We start from the raw sequence: 20,917 nt of genomic DNA, 5'->3' as shown, positions 1-20,917 counted from the left end.
ACACAACTCCTCAAATACTGCAGCTTGCATCCTCTGACGCTGTCATATTTACACTGCCTGTTACCTGTGGCACACTATATCTTTGCATGTCATCCATTACAGACATGGCGGAAGGCAGATCCTATATAAATTGGCCGATGGCCAAAGGAGTGCTTTTAAATTGTATGAGCGTGTTTGTGTGTTTGTTTGTGGTGGTGGGGGGGTGTTGGTCTGAGATTAAAAGAAGTACAGGGTGGGGAGAGATCAGTTCATGGTATCTCCCTGTTCTGTGCTTTTGGCTTCCCAGAGCCACCCCCGTCGTGATTAAGGTTGAACTTGTGATGTGATCCCACTGATTAGCATAGCCGGCCGTAGGAAAGTAAGGCTGGGAGACAGTGTGTGGGATGTCAGGGGGAACATGGGTGGGTGGGGACTTTATCGACATGCCGCCCCGGTTCCCATTAATAATATACAGGGACTTAACACGCCCACACCCACTGCCAGCATACAGACAGAAATCCGCAGACGAGAGCATACACACGCACACGCACATGCACTATGATGTGGGAACACAAAAGTGTAGTGATGTACACAACAGAAAAACCGATACAGTAGAAGTACAGTATAGTATGTGAAGTGTTTTCAAATTAGGTAAAATCCTCATGTTGCAGTGGATGATGAGTTTTCTCACAGTTCTTCAATCCTCATGGTCACAAGGGTTACGGCAGTTCTTGTTGTGACCTGCTCATAGTTAACAAAAAGACAAGCTTAGACCACATCCTCAGTGTGTGTGTGTGCATGGCGGAAATAGTGTTTCATAAAGTTATGTGTTGTTATTAGCCTTACTAGATAGAGGCAGGGTTCTAATGATGGCAGTGTCAGTCAGTCAGTCTGTCCGTCCGCCCACCGGTTTGGTCCTAATCAAAGGTTGACAACTACTGGCTGGATTGCCAAGGAATTGCTGTGCACCTTCATGTTAACCTGAGGATGAACTGTGACCCAATGACCTTTACTCTTTACGCCACCCTAATGTAAAGGTTTGCACTTGCACACAAGCTATCTCACACTTCAGAGTTTAGTGATTAATTCTTCATGTTTTTAAAATATTTTACTGTCTTCCCTCGTGCTTGGGATCGTTCCTCGATCATCATCCTGCCCGGCCGGAAAGCTTGCCTGTTTTCCTGCCAGTCTGCCTGGCATTCCAGCAGCCTGCCCAGTGCCCACACGATTCACCATCGCTCCTCAACTATACCAGCCAAACGAAATATAGAAATAAACAATTTAAGTGTTTAAACCGGGCCAGTTTAAATATGTTAAACCAAGCTTTCTTGATTGATTGAATACTTTATTAGTCAAAAATATTAAACAGCACAAAGGTACAGTAAAGCACGTAGGCTAAAAGGATAACACAATGGAAACAAGTCCTGGGGACTTGTTTTCATTGTGGTCCCATGTATTCAATTCAATTCATCAACAGAGCGTAGAATATTAACACATGAATATGTCAGTTTCACTGTTTTTGGCATATCATTATAGTAACAAATAGCTGATTTACATGCTGACATTACACATGACGCTACACATTCTTTTTTTGTAGATCGGCTAGTTTTGCTACTTTTTAGCAGTAGGAGGTTACAGCTAAGGTATGTGGAGGTCCTTGGCATGGAAACGTTTTGGAAGCCCTAGGGGTTTACGCTAGCGTGAGTCTCACTGTCAGCAGTGTGGGATAGTCAAGCTCCTGTAAGTTCCTCCGACAGGTATGTTAGCTTTTCTTCAATAACTCTGTAAGGCATCACACACATACAGCTAAACATCTCCTAGCTATCCATCAGGGTCCCCAGTGGAGTTTAGGATCACGTCAGCATATTCTAGTCGGAATGGCGAGTCGCTCCAGGGGGTTTCAGAACGAGCTCAGTGACTCAGTTAAGGATGAGTTGTGTGTGTGTGTGCGTGTGTGTGTGTGTGCGTGTGTGTGTGTGTGTGTGTGTGTGTGTGTGTGTGTGTGTGTGTGTGTGTGTGTGTGTGTGTGTGTGTGTGTGTGTGTGTGTGTGTGTGTGTGTGTGTGTGTGTGTGTGTGTGTGTGTGTGTGTGAGTGTGTGTGTGTGTGTGTGTGTGTGTGTGTGTGTGTGTGTGTGTGCTCGCGCGCCTCCCTCAGTCAACACACATTGCCATCCATCAGCTCATCACCTCTCCTGCTTATAAACCCTGGCTCTTTACCCACTCATCAGATCTTTGTTTTCAAGTTACTTATTTTACTTGAGTATTTCTATTGAGTATTTGATACCTATAAATACTGAAATACTGAATGCAGTAGAAAAGGGCAATAGCGCCACCCAGGAGAAGGGTGAATATGGTTAAACATCAACAATGCAAATAACAAGGCTTTTATGTGACAAACCTTGCTATGCAGAAAAGGCAGTATAAAACATGACCAGCACATCTAGTACTGAACTATGAATAGCTTTGTCCTAAAGCCAAATGTGCTAAATGTTCATCATAAACTTAACCCTAAACTTTCGAAGAACTTATGCAAAACCTTATATAGAGGACAAAATGTTAATTATTTGAATTTTGGAAAATGATGATTTTTGACTTTGCTGTTTGGCAACAAAGTGAAAACACCAGGTTTTGGGACTGTTGTCTGTTGATGCCTTTGTCTGTCCAGTGCTCTGACTAATGTAATAGTGAATCAGTGCTCTGTAGATCCTAGTCAGCCCCATGCTGTTCACCTACTGTTCATCTGCCTTTGAAGAGGTATGACATGTGCCATCTGCTGTTATTCGACCCCCTGCTAGCACTATGCTTTGCCACGTCCATTTATTGCATATTTGTTTTGAAGTTCAGTGAAGAAAAGACAACTGATGCACACAAGTTGCATTTGACTTAAAATGCGTTCATGTGGAGGACATGTCACAGGCTTGTACAAAGCACAATCAATTTTGGATTCACATTAAAATGCTATTAAAAATGTGTGCATTATGCACACCCCGCAGAGATGACTTATTCGAGGGTATTAAATAGGCATTTAGTTTATGGTTGTGGACTAATTTCATACGGTCCATCACTCCATCCAACTATTTGGTATATTGATTGCCATGGAACAGCCTTCATGCTCCCCAGAGGATGAAGCCGAAATTTCAATGTGCACGTAATATATCTCAAAATCGAATGGCCAAATTGCCCTGAAACTTGCTGAGCACATCCATGCTCCTCAAAGGAAGAGCCCTAACAATTTGAGTGACCTGTACTTTGCACCGACGATACTCAAGGACTCTAATAATCCAAGAAGCAGATTGCAGGATGATCCCTACTGATTCTGGTGACCGGAAGGCCTTTCCTCTAGCGTCAACCTTAGGCCAAAAGACACTTTGCAGGTGATTAATAAATGATGGTATTTATTTATTGTCTCCGCCAGGCCGAAAGGCATGGCGAGAGAGTATGTTTTACCCTCCGTCCGTGTGTCCGTCCTTCCGTCCTTCCGTCCGTCCGTCCGTCCGTCTGTCACCAGCTAATCTCTGCCACCGTTGGCTTGATCGCAGCGAAACTGTGCACACACACTCCCTGGATGCCAATTCCGAACTTCTGCCCCAAATTTTTCACATGGGCCTTTTATAGCGCCACCAGGAGGCCGATTTGTGCAAAACATATTTTTTGACAGTACTCCTACAGATTTTGTCCAAAAATCTCGCTAATCGGTACACAGTATCTCTATAGTCATTAAACAAAACTTGTCTTTCAGATTTTTCATATTCCATCCTGATTGGCTAAAAATGGCTTCCAAAGTTTGCAGGAGTGCTCCATTTTCAACAAAATGCCTCAAATCATGAACACAGCATGCAATTTCGGTGAAATTTTGCACGCATATTTCCACTATGCCGAGGAAGAAATGCCACTTGAAATTTTTTAAATCAGCCTCATGGTGGCGCTATAACAGGCCGATTCATGTTTTACCTATAACTGCACCGATCTGTGTAAAACTTTGTATGCGCACTCCCTAGAGGTCAAGGAAAAACCTTTGCCCTGCATTTTTCCCATCTGCCTTTTATAGCGCCACCAGGAGGCCGAGTTATATAAAACACATTTCCTTATATTACTCCCGATTTTATCAAAATTTCACTCAAATCAGTACACATGATCTCCATAGTCATGTGATCAAGACGGATGTGTTTGATTTTTCATATTCCATCCTCATTGGCTAAGATTGACATCTAAAGTTTGCAGTAGTGGCTTGTTTTGAACAACATTCCGCAAATCATGAACGCACCGTCCGATTGCGGTCAAACTTTGCACGCACATTCACACTATGTTGAGGAACAAATGCCACCCTTTTAACATTGGCCTGTTATAGCGCCACAAAAAAAAATGTTGCACAAAATGCCTCAAACCATGAATGCAGTGTACGATTGCCGTGCAAGGCCTAAGAACAAATGGTACCCTTTAAACATTGGCCTATTATAGCACCACCAGGAGGCCACAATAACCTACCTGACCTGGCGGAGACCTGTGCTCCGAGGAGCACTTTTTCTAGTTTATTTTTTCATATGTCTACATATTATATACCTTCCCTTCCCCCAATTCTGGCAATTTTGTTTTTTTATTTATTTTTAGCCCTACTAGCTCTAAAAGGATGGCGATGTCAGTTGGGTCAAATAACTTTGTTCTGATTGGGTCAGGTGTAACTAGTAAGGTCTTGTTCTGATTATAATGGACTAGATCATCTTAGATCTAAAGCTATTAAACAATGAGTTTTCCCCCTCATCATTGTGTAGCATCTTCAAATATAGCTCTTCAAGGCTGGCTCAGTCTCTCCTGCCTTGATACTGTAGGCCCTGTGATTTATTAGAGAAATTACAAGAACTCCAAAACAGTACAACACAGTGTTGAACTGTGGGCCCACACAACAGCCTCTAGATCCTCCTGATTGTTCTGTATTACTATATTATTAACAGAGCAGACCTTGTTATTGTTATTATTATTTTTGTTATTGTTCATTTGCACATTTAAAAACAATAACAAAATAAGCAACAACAGCGTAATAGTGGGTTGTGCAGGTGAGATTTAGAAAACCATGTCGGGTTTATAAAGTCAATCTCACCTCATTTAACAACAAAAATACAATTCAGTGTAAACGTTAGTTCATGTAGACACGGAAGGCAGAATGTTTATATACTTCATTCATACTCCCCGTACCCCCCATTCGCTAACAAGCTTATTCAGTTGTACTCCTTTAAGGCATACGTTCAACCCCTTGTCATTCTCATTTGCTACAAGCTAACTCACTCACGCCCTCATACCCACAGTGCATCTCAGGCGGTTCATTTAAGCAGCCTCTGTTCTCTGTTCATTCTATGTGTGTGGCTGTCAGTGCCGGTTGTACAGCTGTAGGTTTTCAAATTTTCAAATTCCTTGGTTGCTGAACTAATGCATTTTGCTAGCTGCTGCGAGCTGTCATCTGCTGCTTATCTACGCTTGTGTGCTGCTCTATGATATTTTGGTGATATATGAGATGATTTTGCTAATGATGCGACTTTTACCACTGCTACAGCAGCCAATGCTGCTTCTATTATTGCTGCTAACACTACTGTGCTCATAGCTTAAGCTAACATAGCATGCTTGCTGCCATGTAGAAGTTTGGAATTGTTGTAGCTCAAAGCTAATACAGCATGCTTACTGCCCATGTACAGTAGAAGCTTGGTTGTAGGCTACTCCCTTTTACCATGTGGAAAGCTGGAATTGTTTGTAGCTTAAAGCTAACATAGCATGCTGCTGCATGTATAATCTTTGTTGTTATACAGCACTGCACAGTTAACATAGCACGCTTGCTTCCCATGTGGAAAAATCGAATTGTTTGTAGCTTAAAGCTAACATAGCATGCTTGTTGCCATGTAAAAGCTTTGATTGTTTGTTCAACACTGCACAGTTAACACAGCAGGCTTGCTTCCTATGTAGGCTACTCCCCTTTACCTCATCAGGTAATGAATCTTGGCTATTTTAGATTATTATTATTGTTATTGTTTACTTAAGGTATAGAAGTAATGGAGCTATTTTTGGGCCATTTTTTTTTTTCTCCAAAATAAGTACTGCTTCTAAGTTCTAATGCTGTTCTGCTGAGGCACTCTTGACTCTGGGAATACCCACAATGGTGCAGTGCCATCTAGTTGGCTGAAGCTTCAAGCAGAGTTTCCAACAGTTGTATTGCTACTGCTCGCTCAAATGCTTTTATAATATGTTTATACTTAAGGCTGTCGTAGACAATCTGTGTGCAACGGGGCATAATATAAGACAAGTCAAATTCAGACATGTACTCAAGCCAGGATAGGAAAACACAGCATGTGTATCAAATCAGTGTTGCCATGTCTGCTTATTATAAGCGACTTTGGGATTGTGTTCCGTAAGTCACAGCAAATATATTACTGAACAGCGTTCATGTGAAGGAACCCCAGATTCATATGTAATCACGGTGCAAAAAATGTTTAATATTCTAAACTTTTGTTTTGCGACTTGTTTTTATAGACTTGGCCGCTTGTTTCTCTTACAATCTGGCAACACGGCGTGGTGGTGTCACGTGACTACTCCTTGGGAGTAATCAGGAAGTCTCATACAATACAGCAATGCATCTTGGGTACTGTAGTCTATGCAACTGACAGTCATATCATGGGGATCAGTTCAATGCTACTGTGTGAGAATAAGGTGAAAGGGCAAGGGTGTTTTCTTTTTAACTGGTCATGTGCAGGCATTATGGCAGTTAACTGTCATGTTAAATAGGTACACAACTATCATGGGATATCATGGGATATTCAAGTTAATTTAATCCACTCAGTGAAGCTGTTATTTCTGCATTCCTGTTCTATTCACTTAATCAACGCTCAAGTTCAGGTAACTATAATATGGGTGGATTAGTTTGCAGAGGCTTAAATAGATAATTACTTCATGGTGGATTTGAAGTCTTGTGAAATGGGGTGATTGCTTCAATTGTAGTGGGTTGTCCTCCAGGGGGTGCCATTTAGAGGGCAAACAAAGGTTAATCTGATTCTCAGATGCAGGTAGATTCATTAGTGCACTGAAGCTAATTTGCACGTTACTTCTCTTTTAGCTAACCATGTCATTATAAAGGGATATTCATTGCTTGAATTCACACTGCTTCTGTTTTCGTTTCATGATTGACTGCTATTATGGTGATCCAAGGCTTTTGATGGCATGACCATCTTTCCATCACGGATGCCGGGAAGGTTCAGGTTGGGTTTCCGTTAGTTCTAAAGTGCGAGCTACTGATTCTACTACTAAAAGGGGCTGTTGTATAGCATTATGTAGCATTGACACCGTACTGCTATTCAAGTCAAAAGCTTAACAGGTATTGTGAGGTAAGGATTGTAGTATATGTAAGAAGGGTTAATGGAAGTAGTTTGGAAGAAGAGCAGATAAGGGTAGCTATTGTATTCTTTGTGGATTGAAGCTTGTGAATGGGGTGATTGTTTTAACTGTAATTATCTCTAGGGGGTGCCATTTAGAGGGCATACAAAGGTTAATCTGATTCTCTGCTGCTTCAATTCCTATCAGCATTATGGATTGGATTCATCGTTTGATGAGCTAACTTGCATGTTACCTTCACTTTTAGCTTAAACATGTCTTTGTAAAGGGATATTCATTCATTGCTTAAACTTATTCTGCTTCTGTTTTATGTTTCTTGAGCAACTGCCCATTATGGTGATCCATTTCTGACGATGGCATGAACTTCTGTCCATCATGGATGCTGGGAAGGTTCAGGTTGTGGGTTGCTGCCGGTCTTCATAACTACTGCAGCGATATGGTCATTGCCGAGCAGTTCTCAAGATCACCTTGGTGGTATAACTGGATCTACTTCTGCCGAAGTCATGAGAGGCAGGTCATCATTAATCAAATCTAAATTTATTCTGGTTCAAGCTTACTGAAAGCCATGTCGGTTGCTCACTGCTGATCTGTGTAACCCACTCACACTGATGTTCTAAAGGAAACAGCGTCCATAAAATCCAGGCGTATGTCAAATGGTATGGATCGTTTAATGATCTCGGACATTTAAGTATTCTGGGATGGTCGCTTTATATTGAACTTATTACATGGGTGTTTAAATCGCTCCATTCTATGTTGGGATCGTGATAGTGAAATGTTGTGAAAAGTTAATGCATGATTTGACTCAAAAGTAGCTTTGGATCACTCGGCTCATGTGTCGATGAACGCAGCTAGCTGTGAGAAGTTATGTAATTACTAAGCGGAGGAAAGAATCTTAACTAATGTAGATATTATTTGGAAGCAGTTTCTATCAGTATCTTATGGGTTTCTTAGATGTGGGGAATACTTTCTTGCACTGAAAGCTTTAACCCCTTGCATGACATTTCCATTCCTGTCTTCTCTTTCAGTCACATGTTTCAATTCCTCTTAAGCACTCTAAATCAGATTAATTATTCTGATGGAATATCAATTATTGTAAGAACTGATACCGCTTTTGTCCGTTCTCTTCTATGTCTCGCTACCTTCAACGGCGGTTAAATTCTGGGGGAGATGAACCTTGTTCGGATGTTGGGAGGGCCACGTCAAGGCTTGGTTCGCTGCCAGGAAGCAGGATGCCTTCAGATGTGGACCCAAGTTGTTCACTCCTTTCGGATCGGTGCTGCAACTCAGCATCATCTTTGGTTCCATCATTCACACTGAAAGCCATGGGTCGTTGGTCATCTGCTACTTATGAACGTTATATCCGTTAAATACGGGTGAAATTCTCGCAGCTCAAAAAGCTATGAGTGTAAATGTATGATCAATTATGAAATTAATCAGGAGTTGCATAATTGATGTCATGTTAAGTATGTGCTCCTGCCAGAGCGCAGGTTGGGGGTCAGGTAAAACACTATAGCTTTGTCGTGTTATGGTCTCACGTACGCTATAGTGTGGTATTATGATGTTATGGTAACTTCATAGTATAGTTGGTCTTCATATTCTCAGTGGTTTAGGTTGGTAGACGGTTAACCCAAGGTATCGGTCGTGTCTGGTTCACGAATACCTCACGTGGTGGTAGGTAGACACATTTAACCCAAGGTATCGGTCGTGTCTGGTTCACGAATACCTCACGTGGTGGTAGGCACGGTTAAACTAAGGTATTGGTCGTCACTAGAAATATAGCGTATTCCTTCTATATCAGGTCATCGTTCAGGCGAGCGGGACTTGCCTAAAGGGTTAGCATGGCTGCCATCATATAGAAGGAATTAGACAGTACAGTCTGTCTATACACTTGGTGTATTCCTTCTATATCAGGTCACCGTTCAGGCGAGCGGGACTTGCCTAAAGGGTTTCGCATGGCTGCCATCATATAGAAGGAATTAGACAGTACCGTCTGTCTATACACATAGTTATTCATAATATCATAGTTTATTTCCTTTAACATCAGAACACAGTCGTGTTTTGCCAAATGTGCATCTAATAGTTGCTGCAGTGCAGAATGTCGGCTTTTAGATGTGAAGGGCATCATCGTATGCATTTAAAGGAAATTTGTCAGCGCTAAAAAAGTTTATTTCCTTTAACATCAGAACACAGTTGTGTTTTGCCAAATGTGCATCTAATAGTTGCTGCAGGCACAGAATGTCGGCTTTTAGATGTGAAGGGCATCATCGTATGCATTTAAAGGAAACGTGTCAGCGCTGACACTCACATAGTTAATTCATGTAACATATTCATTTATATCAAATGGATTAAATGAAGTGCGTCACTTTGATGCTTTAACTGATAAACATTCTCATATAGGTTAAGGTGTGGCGCTGTATTGCTCACTGCAAGTGAGCGCGTGTTGGGGGTTGTGATGGAATGATCTGTGACATGTTTGCACAGGAATCTGTAATATCACATGAGCAGAGTCACACCGCCAAACTTTGGATGCAATATCATTGCACATATGGTAACAGCTCTATGGTAATTAATGGTTCATTACGGTCTGGTTATTTCTGAGCTGAAGTGTCTAAATGAAATTCAGTGTAAACGTTAGTTCATGTAGACACGGAAGGCAGAATGTTTATATACTTCATTCATACTCCCCGTACCCCCCATTCGCTAACAAGCTTATTCAGTTGTACTCCTTTAAGGCATACGTTCAACCCCTTGTCATTCTCATTTGCTACAAGCTAACTCACTCACGCCCTCATACCCACAGTGCATCTCAGGCGGTTCATTTAAGCAGCCTCTGTTCTCTGTTCATTCTATGTGTGTGGCTGTCAGTGCCGGTTGTACAGCTGTAGGTTTTCAAATTCCCTCCACCTCCCCGGCCTCCTCCCTGTGGCTTTTAGTTCATATTGTTATTGGTTGATTCTGTGTATTGTACTGTGGTTCTATAGGTTGATTCTGTGTTGTACTGTGGTCTATGATTCTGTGTATTGTACTCTGTGGTTCTATGATTCTGTGTATTGTACTGCGTTTTTGGATTGTACTATGTTGTGGTTGTTTAATTATGCATTGAAGGTTCAATGTTATGTTAAACTGTATTATGTTTCATGCTTTCTGTCTCTCCTCTGTCTCTCCCTCTCTCTTTTCCCCCGACACGGTCGAGGCAGAAGGCCGCCACCCTAGAGCCTAGGGTCTGCCTGACGTTTTCTCCCAGTTAAGAGGGAGTTTTTTCGTTGCCACTGTCGCAAATTGCTTGCTCAGGGTGGGATCGTCGGGTCTCTTCTCTACATGTAAGTGTTGAGACAACTTTGTGATTTGACACTCGAATTGAATTGAATTGAATGCTCTGCTCTGGGGGTTGTGATGGAATGATCTGTGACATGTTTGCACAGGAATCTGTAATATCACATGAGCAGAGTCACACCGCCAAACTTTGGATGCAATATCATTGCACATATGGTAACAGCTATATGGTAATAAATGGTTAATGGTTCATTACGGTCTGGTTATTTCTGAGCTGAAGTGTCTAAATGAAATACAGTTTGAGGAAAGTAATCAGAAAATCACAGTATGAATGAAAGATTTGTAGAAAAGGGTGTGTGTGTATGGGTGTAAGAGTGGAAGACTATGTGTGAATTGTTACATAGATTCATCAAACGTGTCCTAAGCCTGTATTTAAAATTATTACGTGAAGTAGACTGTGACGAGATCTCAATATAGCTGTTCCATAGCTGAGCCCCCCTGTGCCTGAACAATTGACAAAGACCAGTATGGAACTTTGGGAAGATGTAAATGATTTGGTCTTTTTGAAATTGTGTACATCACTGTTGAACTGAAAGAAGGCTTTACAGGGAAAAGAGAATTAAACTGGCTGAAGCAAAACTTTGAAATTAAAAATGTAAGTTTGGGATTTATTTAAAGAGGTGGTGCCATGGTTTTGCACTTTTTCTGTGCTATGAGAAAACCTCATAGACACCTTTTCAGGTGTCTATGAGGTTGATAGAACTTCATTAAGCCCCCTGGTGGTGTTTTTATGGTGTTATATGTCTTCTCTGACTATTTTGAGTTTCTTCCTGGAGGCTGAAATCTTGAGGGTCAAACGTGCCAATAGAAAAACAGCCATTTAATGACACAGTAAAAATATACCCTCCCCCTCATTATCATAACACAACAGGTGTGGGCATGAGGAGGAGGAGGAGGGACTAAGACAGGTGGGTGGTGCTAAGGTGGTGGTGGAGGAGGTGCTAAGGTGAGAACCTGTACACTTTTTTGAAGAAAAAAAATCCTCCTAGTATAACCATAATACCTGATGATTATGTTTTAGGGGGGGGGGGGGGGGGATCACAGAAAATCACGGCACCTCGTCTTTAAATACAAACATTGATAAGATATTAAGTTGTATGAAAAAAGGAGCAAAATGGGCAGACCATTCACTATCACAATCCTGCAGAATCTTTATTTTTTTGCTTTTTGGCCCCCCAAATGACACTGCAATATGTAAGATATGGATAAATTAAGCTAAAATAAAGAGTTACGACACAGTTATAATGAACCAAAATATGGACTTTGTTCTGCCAAATATGAAAATGAAAATCTTTACCCATGATGTACTGCTGCAAGTCTGATCTGCCTCAGTTTTATCTCAGCTCTCCAGTGTGAGAAACAACTGACTGGACCTTCACCCCATTCATGATCTACCATATGCCTCCCTTAGCTCAACGATACTGACCAAAACCAGTTGCATGCATGAAAAATCTATTTTTAACACACTATTTCTTAATGACTTTCAACTTGTCAAACCTTTTCAAGAATGTTTAAAGACGGGGTGCCGTGATTTTCAGTGATTTTTTCCCCCCATAAAACATGATCATCAGGTATTATGGTTATACTAGGAGGAAGATTTTTTCAAAAAAGTGTACAGAAAGTGTTAGTATTATGTTTTTATGTGGACACGCCTCCAGTTCATTAAGTATACCTGGTTCTCACCTTAGCCAACTGGGGTCTGGGGACCCCCAGGGGTCCCCCAGGGGTCCCCAGACCTTCAAAATCAGTGTAACCAGTTGAAACCTATACATTGGCCATTTGAAAATAGCAGATCTAATTTTAAGTTGGATCCATTTGGTTCTATTTATATTTATATTATTTTTATATATATATATATATATATATATATATATATATATATATATATATATATATATATTATTACTTATCAGTATGAACTTCAAATTAAAACCTATTTTGAGTAACCACAGTACACGCTTTCTACTATTCAGTGAGTCTTATTTTGAAAAGCCACTACAGGAAGTCTGATAGTGAATCACTGGCTACTTGTTGCTACTGCTTGGGACATGAATGAATGGATTACGTTTTTGGATCGCTCATATTAACCTTTTTACCAACTTGAACACCATGCATTATGGAAGTATTGATCTTTCATCATCTGTTGCAATGGTGGTGAGTTTTGTTCTGTTCTCTCTCTCTCTTTCTCCCTCTGTCTCTCTGCGTGTTTACTTTGCTTGAGCCCCCCTCCCCCCTCCCCCTCCTGTTGCTACTTTCTTAGCCAAGCCCACAGCTGTTGTGTTATGACAATGAGGGGGGGGGGGGGTATATTTTTCTGCCTCATTAAATGGCTGTTTTTCTATTGGCACGTTTGACCCTCAGGTTTCAGCCTCCAGGAAGAAACTCAAAGTAGTCAGAGAAGACATAAAACACCATAAAAACACCAGCAGGGGGCTTAATGAAGTTCTATCAACCTCATAGTCACATGAAAAACAGAAAAAGTGCAAAATCATGACACCACCTCTAAGAATTTCCAAAATACAGTAGCAGATCTACGAGTTCACAATGTGATGCATTGTGAACTTATAGATTGGCTATTTTTGTCATTTGACACCATCGTAAAATAAGGCTTACGTGATTAATAGTGAGTTAATAGCAATATTTCTTAAATGTAGTATTCTGGAACAGGTTCTATGTCATGTCGTATGAGTTATCTACAATTGCTGATAAACTAATACATTCAAATTACTTAATTTCTCTGTAAGAAGCTTCATGTGTGTGAGGCAGCAAACTTTCAGGGACATACATTACATCAGAGTAATAGTTCTACCATAACACATCCATATCACAGCAAACATAAAAGTGGCATCAAACGTGAATAAACTATAGGTCTGTATTTCAATAAATGCACAGAATCTCTGTACGTCTGTTATTCACCGCCACCGACCCGAGGGAGTTGAGTCATAGAGTTAAAAACAATAGAGAGGGCACCAGAAAGCTCCTCCCATCCACTTGCATTGAGTTGCTCACCCAGCGCATGGGCTTAAATGAACCCCTTCTTCCGGGTTGGAAATTTGGTGGGCGCGGCCTATTATGGGCCCAATTCATCACAGATGTGACGCGTTTTGCGTCACGGAAGCGCGCAGCCCCGTGCGCAAGCACGTGCGCACGCTCGTGAGTCGAGCCCATTGGTCGAAACCGTTTTCACTCGTTCATGTTGAGGCCCCAGGCCTGCACTACCATGAATGGCCAGCATGTCCATTTGGCTTCAATGAAACCACTGGGTTCTGGGGGCTTGAGTTGAGTGCATAGCATCGAGTCATTCGGACAGGCGGTTGTCCAAAACCGCCGATCTGACCGCTTTGACCATATATGGTCTTCGCATGTAGGTATGGGATCGATCGAGGCCATTACACAAAGTAACATTGCACTATTGGACTTTAGGGAGGAATTATACATGACGTTTGCACCCATTCAGAAGGGAGAAACGGAACTGAATGGATGAAGGTTCCTCCAGCTTGCCGATGCCGGGGATATAAAATTCTCATAACTCTACCTTCTGCTTCGTGTTGAAGTCCCTGTGAGTCTCCAGTGTGGTGTTATATCGCCCTCCTGACACTCCCCTGTGTGAGATCATATTTCTCTCTATTCAACCAGTCAACATCATCTCGAGCTGCTTTGCCTCTGTGCCTAGAGATGCCCGGTAGCAGTATAACCTTTCTGTCTCTGCAAAGTGGCAGTGTGTGTGTGTGTGTGTGTGTGTGTGTGTGTGTGTGTTTTTTTGTTTTTTTTAAATACTGTATTAGATTGCGTTTTTTTATCAGGTCAGGAGAAGAATGGCAGACACCCTGTGAACCTCACAAAAGATCTTTCATCCTCAAAGCCTTTATTTTCTTAGTGGGCGTTTTTTTTTTCTTCTTCTCTTTTTCCCTTCTTTCACATTACTAGCTCATTGTGTGGATCCAGTTCTTTATTGGAGTACCCAGGGCACAATAAGTCATTTTGGAGAGGGAGGCAGAGATTGTGCCCTCTATTTTGAAAGGCTCTTTTATTTGTTACCTGTGAGACTGACATGTATTTTCCAAAGTGTCAGGGGAGAACCCAGACATGTTCATGGGTTATTAGCCCGTGAATCAGGCGGATGGCTAGACCCTATGGGACCTGTCAGTGAGTTGGCAAAGTCTTACCTCATGGAACATCTCTGAGGACCAGGATGTTTGACATCTGGGCTTGATGTTGTCAAATGGTTTGTGATGTAAACTAAGTCATGCTGAAACCCAAACATTTCCCACAATTAACATCCTCAAGCACCGAGACGTGTTAACTCTGACAATTAATATTTCAGCAGAAAGTGCGTGCTCTTCAGCAAACCATCTATGCAAATGAACTTGACTAAAATTACAGTTACAAGGAACTTAGTCACATCACTGGTTTACAGGTGTAAAGAAGTGGGTGACTACTGATATCTTTCAAAACTACAGTTGGTCTGACTGGCCAATCTGCTCAGATATATTGCTTTTATTACACTCCCACTCCAGCAATATAAAGATGACTCTTAACCATAGTTAGTGTGGTTGCCCGAATAGGGCAACCACCGGCTTCACCGGGAATCCAGGGCTTGTACTTTGCTAAGAGATAGGATGTATAGTTTAATTGATATTGATTTATTAGTGCATTACATTTCCCGATACACTTTAATGGGAAAATGAAAAACCTCAAATTCAAGTATTTCTTTCTCAAAAACCGTAAAGGCTAGAGTTAAAAAACTTGGAGGGGAGGTTCATAGTTTATTGCCAAATTATTAATAAAATAATTACACCAGTCGGCCACATGGTGGCGCTATAACAGCCCACTTTACCTTTTGGCCTATAACTTTTGAACCGTAGGTTGTAGAATGAAAAACCCCTGGATTCCTTGGGTCATGACGCAACTCGTAGGCCACGCCCATTTAGAATTTTCTTCAAAACACACTTTTAGCTCCTCCTCCCACATATTTTATCCAAATTACACAAAAATCGGTACACATGATCTCTGGGCCCATGCGATAAACATATCCAAACGGCATTTTGATAGTCCGTATAGTCCGTTCGTCCGTAATTGGCTTAGTTAGTGGGAGGGGCTTGTTTTACAAAGAATGCCAAAAATCACAAACGAAACGTCCAATCAATCCCAAATTTGAATCACATGTCGAGGGTGGTTTACTCCACGAATCCCCAAAAGCATTTCCACTTTGATCCATAGGAGGCACCACAAATACGCAAAATGTAACCGTTTGATGCAAAAACATGATTTTTGGGGGGATCAGTTCTCTCAAAAAGAAAAGCGAGTGATCTCAGGAGTGACGTGACGATGTCATTGGCCCGCTACATTTGTGGGAGGGGCCTGTTTCTTTAGTGGGAGGGGCCTATATCCTCAAATCAAAACGGCACGTGTCACGAATTCGAATCGCACGTCGCGCGGCCTCCGACGGTATTCCTCCAGGCGTATTCCTCGAGTCCCGGCGGCCGCGACCCGCAACGGCGCAACCACACTTTGCAATTTCCCAGAATTGCGACGCGTCTAGTTACTAGGTGTTATTGAACACATACAGTACAGGGATGATTTGTATGATGTATGATGTACAGCTCTCATAAGGGGATAAATCATGTCCCATCTATTATCATGTATTTATGCGATGTGTACACATGTGCATGAATGTGTGTGCATGTTTGTGCATGTGAGTGAGCATTCATGTAGAATGTTTTTTTCGTGGAAAAGACTCAGATTTTTTACTGAAGTAAAAGTATCAAAACTGAAATGTAGAAACACTCTGTTACAAGTAAAAGCCCGGTAATACAAATTCACTTGAGTAAAAGTACAAAAGTATTGGCATCAAAATATACTTAAAAGTGCAAAAAATAAAGTTTCACAAGTTATCACCACTGTCTAAAATGTACTGAAAAATCTTTTGAAAGTACTTAAGTACATGTACTTAGTTACCTTACACTATTGCCATGTACTGTGTGCGCACAGGCATGCATATGCATGTGCAAGTACTCGTGTGTACCTCCTACCCTCCAGCCTCCAAAGTGATTCATCCGTCTGCTTTGCTAGCAGAGGAAATGAAAAAAAGAACGGAGGCAGGAGGAATACTGTTTAATGTTTATTTTTAGATGAAAGAGAAAATTTCACACCCACTCTGTTTTCCAAAACCAGCCAATCTGATGCTATAGCTTCCCTTTTAGCTCCTTCTCTGTCTTCTGTTATGCGGTCTATTTATGAGTGTGTTACCGGTGGGATGTTCTGTCTGTCAGCCAACTCAGGTCTGTCCCACTGACTGAGGAAAACAGGGGCAGCAGTGCAAATGAACCTTTTCAGGCCGTGACCCCCCAAAACAATCATATTTGAACTGGGGACCACCCACCCTGACAAGCACTTGGAATTTGCGGAGGAGTTGAGGCATTACATTTAGTTTGACTCGATTCCACAGATAAATATTGTTAAAATAGCCGTTGTGAGCTTGTAGATCAGCTATTTTCAAAAGATTTGCCTCTTTTGCCTCATATTAATTGACAATTTGGCCAATGTTTGACCAGTTTTTATATAGCATTGTTGATTACTTTTGATGCAGTAATGGTCTTCTCTTTTTTCATTTCATTTTCATTTCTTTCTCTATTTTAAATGTTTTACGTATTACATTTTTTCCCCTCTTTACTGGAGCCCCCCCGAAATCATGTGGGTTGATCACAGGTTGAGAACCACTGATTTATACAGTGAAGTTAACCTGTGTTGGGTTTATGCCTCATGTGAAGGAGCATAAATTTGGCCTGACCCAGGGCCAATCAAGGGCCAAGTTTAAAATACAAATACTCAGTATGCATTAGCTGAGGTTGTTCACTCAACAGATAATCTAGTATAGTGATTCTCACTTCCTTTTTAATTTCAAATACTTTTTTGCTAACAAAAGTAGTAGTTTTAAAGAATAGAAAGTACTATTTTTCAAGAGAGTACAAAGTAGAAATTTGTTTTTAACATACAGTTTGAGACCCAAGTGTTTCATTGTAATCCACCCATTAGATTTAGAGATATCTTGTGTGGAAGTGGATGTTTTGCCCTATGGGTGGCGCTGGAGGAGAGGCCATGGGGGTGAAAGTGACAGTTCTTGGATGCTCATCATGATGTGTGTGATGAATGCAGGTATCAAATGTATGTGTTGGTGTTCTATTTAGAGAGAGGAAAAAAAAGTTTGTTGTTTGCTGGTTCAAAGCTTGGACTGACAGAGATATATTGTGCAGAGTGGATGAAAACACTGTCCGCTCCCTCAACAAGATGAAGTGCCTTGCTTTTGCATGGCCAGCAGCAGAGGTATCATTAAAATAGTATCACTCCCATCAAATACAAAATTAGCACTTGGACAATAGTAGTATATGGTTCACTTGAAAAATTGTATCAACTAAAAGTGTGCAAATGAATCTAACCCTAATACGTAATAAAACAACATAATATAGTCGTAAATGTACAGTTTACCGTAGGTATACTTATTTTAATTATAATAGGCATACATTAAACAAGAAAATTAAAGGATCGTATTTTGGGGCTTGTGGATTGAGAGACAGTTCATTGATTGATATTTTTATTAACAAAAATGCTTATACATGGTGGACATTATATTTGTACATTGCTGTCAAAAGGTTAAAACGCAGAAATGCTTAAGAGCTTATTTCCATTGTAAATGGTAAATGGTGCATTTATATAGCGCCTTTATCCAAGGCGCTTTACAATGATTTTACAATGCATTACATTCACCCATTCACAAGCACATTCACACACCGATGGCGGAGGAAACCATGCAAGGCACCAACCCGCTCATCAGTAGCAAATTAGGGGTTCAGTCAGTGTCTTGCTCAAGGACACTTAGACAGTAACTCTGGTGGGTATATGTGTGTGTAAACTGAATGCCATACAACTGTGACAACTAAAATAACAAAAAGCAACATGGGTACTATGGCACCTAATTAGTTCCAGCTGCTATTCAGTTAACGCGCAATGACACTTTGGCAGAGGTTTGTGTAGTGTCGTTACCTTAGCTGCCATGATGCAACTCCAAATATAGGAGCGATATCTTCAATAGTTGCTCCATTGGTTAGTAGGCCCATTGAAATTCAGAAAATAGTCTCCTCCAACATCTCCTCTTTGTTACATTGCATGATGAAACTCTCGAAGGCACTCTTTTTGGACGTAAATGCACGCAAATTGGGAGACCTTTGTTTCACCCACTGTAAAGAGGCACTGTTACACGCAAAGCCCTAGGCTTGCACAAAAGGAGATCCTGATGTACAGTGTTTTTTGAAGATCCAACATCACCATGCCACAATACAATTTCTGGGGGCGGTTGGCGTGTTTTTCCCTGCCTCTGTAGGATTGGTATTTTGGGGTCTCAGTGTACTGTATGTCGTATGGGAGGAGGGGTGCAATTATGGGGGGGGGGGTTCAATACATCTTCGTCAGGTTCAATACATCTTTGTTCAATACATGTTCAATACAGGTTCAATACATCTTCGTCAGGTTCAATACATCTTCGTCAGGTCATGACCTGATGAAGATGTATTGACATCGAAACATTGTCACGTTATTTGCCTGCACCCTGTTATCAAAAAGGCTTTAATTGTCCGAGTTTACTCCAGTGCCTTCCTTCTTCATACTTACCAGTCCCACGCCTGAGATGCACCGGTCCATCCGGAATTTGGCTTGAGGTGCAATCGAACCCCTTTGTTCCAATCTTTATGTGTTATGTTGTCTGTGTCACTTTGGCATCTCTCAATCCCTCAAAACAATTACTGCTGCACAGAGCTCCCAGGTGGATGTCTGCTCATGGTCCACTTTGTGTCCCCAGTCCCCACCGCCATAGAGTGGACCCAAGGCAGACCCTGAGGAGACGTCCGCCTATAGGTCCATGCAGCAGTCATTTTGTGGACATCCACATGTGTAATTTATTTGTCAATTATGAATTGGGCGTAAACCTTTCTTATCGGCGTCAGACATATTAAATGCATTTGTTATTTATTTGCATCATTTGCTCTTGGCATGTGTTTGGGGTGCTGTAGATTTGTTATATACGACTCGTACCTCCCACACAAGGACATCGGTTTGATTCTGGGAGAAATTGTGTTGCTGAGGCTTTTCCTTCATGACACTGCGAAATTAAAATGACCTGTTTGCCCCCTTGATTTGTAGATATTGCAAGTGGAAATGTTGTGAAGGTGAACAATCATAGTTGTAGTTAGTTACTGAGAGTAGTTACTAGACAATGAATGCACCAATGGACAGTTGGTTGGATGGACTGACTGACAGAAAGTAATTGACAATTTTCACAGCAAACAGGTAATAACCTGTTGGTGAGTTTCATTTAGGTTTGTGAGCAGCTCCTGTATAGTTAACTTCATGCTGGCACACAGAAACACCTAAATGAAACACACACACACACACACACACACACACACACACACACACACACACACACACACACACACACACACACACACACACACACACACACACACACACACAATTTACATTATTAAGTTAACATGCTGCTGTGAAAACGTCACTGTGACCCTGGAAAAAGTACTAAATTTTTTGACTTGAGTAAAGGTATCAAAACCACCATGTAGAAAAACTCTGTTACAAAAAAAATTCTGGTATTAAAAATGTACTTGAATAAAAGTACAAAAGTGTTGGTGTCTAAATATACTTAAGTACTAAAAGTAAAAGTACTCATTATGCACAATATCGTTTGAAAATAGCAGATCTACAAGCTGGGGGCGCCCGCTGGCCTAGCGGTCCAGGCGCATACCACATACGCTGGTAATCCAGCTTGACAGCGGTTTGACTCCCAATCCCAACGACCTTTGCTGTGTGTCACCCCCCCATCTCTCTCCCCATTTCCTGTCAGCCTACTTTCCTATCAATAAAGGCAGAAAAAGCCCAAAAGATATCTTAAAAAGAAAAAAAAAATCAAATAGCCATGGCTGAAGACAATTAAGTGGTTAATGTATGTTTTACAAAAAAGGGGTAAAAGTACAATATTTGCATAGAAGTAGTATTCACAATTGGAAATACTCCAGTAAATAAAAAAATACATCAAAATGGTACTTAAATACAGTGCTTGAGTAAATGTACTTTCCACCACTGCCCTAGAAGCCCAATCACAACCACTGCACACAAAAAAAGCTGATGAACACCACCACCCATGCATGTCCCAGACTAGTCATAATCATGC

This window comes from Gymnoscopelus braueri, assembly GCF_963280865.1.
Source record: "Gymnoscopelus braueri genome assembly, chromosome: 10".
Taxonomy (NCBI): Eukaryota; Metazoa; Chordata; class Actinopteri; order Myctophiformes; family Myctophidae; genus Gymnoscopelus; species Gymnoscopelus braueri.
The sequence above is the reverse complement of the archived record's forward strand: the minus strand, read 5'-3'. Positions refer to the sequence as shown.